This window comes from Nannospalax galili, unplaced genomic scaffold, assembly GCF_000622305.1.
Source record: "Nannospalax galili isolate Female #2095 unplaced genomic scaffold, S.galili_v1.0 scaffold960, whole genome shotgun sequence".
Lineage (NCBI taxonomy): Eukaryota > Metazoa > Chordata > Mammalia > Rodentia > Spalacidae > Nannospalax > Nannospalax galili.
This window is the reverse complement of record NW_008348313.1, coordinates 538,073-539,114: the sequence shown is the minus strand read 5'-3', so window position 1 is coordinate 539,114 and position 1,042 is coordinate 538,073.

Here is a 1,042-nt window from a genome sequence, read left to right as displayed (position 1 = left end):
GTCTGGGGCTAGAAGAGGGATCTCTTGACCCTGAGGATGAGTCTGCCCTAGGAGAGGAAGCGGTTGAGTATGATCAGGAGAAGTGTCCACCTTTAATTGCTTTGCCTGATCACTGGGAACTTAAGCAATTAAGGGCAGAGTTAGACGCTGTGAAGAAGGAAATGTTAAAGAACAAAGAGAAAAGAATTAGGACCACCCCAACACCCTATATCATGGTAGGATTAGATCCTCCTCCTCTGAGGCCACCGAAGGCTGTTGCACCTCCCATGATTGCCATGGCTCAGGAGCCTTCAGCAGGAACCTGGTACCTGCTTAGAACCATGAAATCTCCACTACAACAGGCCATTGGGGCTGCGGTAGAGAGAGGAAAGTCAGTGCATGGATTTCAGGTCTTCCCAGTTTCTGAGCAAGTTGATCAGCAGGGCAACAGGGTGTGGTCTCATGCACCTGTGCCTTTTAAGCAGCTTAAGGAACTAAAGACTGCTTGTGCTCAGTATGGTCCCACTGTCCCCTTTACCCAGTCTTTGTTAGAATCCCTGTCCATGGACATGCTTCCTCCTGGAGATTGGAAGCAGATGGCACGTGCTTGCCTTTCAGGGGGAGATTATCTATTGTGGAAATCTGAGTATGAGGAACAATGCCAGGTGATAGCAAATACTAATAGAGCACAGAATATTCCCATAGATTTTGATATGTTAGCTGGTGAAGGACAATATAGGGATACTGCTCAGCAGTTGCAGTATGATGTTGCGACCTATGGGCAGATCAGTGCTGCAGCCTGAAGAGCCTGGTATAAAGTGCCATCTAGTGGTAGGCAGACTGAGGATTTGTCTAAGATCAGGCAAGGTCCAGATGAGCCATATCAGGATTTCGTGGCTCGATTACTGCAAACTGCCAGTTGCTTGCTGGGGGATAGTGAAGCAGGTTTGCTCTTAATGAAACAGCTTGCATTTGAGAATGCTAATGGAGCCTGTCAAGCTGCTATTAGGCCTTTTAGAAAGAAAGGTGATTTATCAGACTATATAAGATTATGCTCTATATT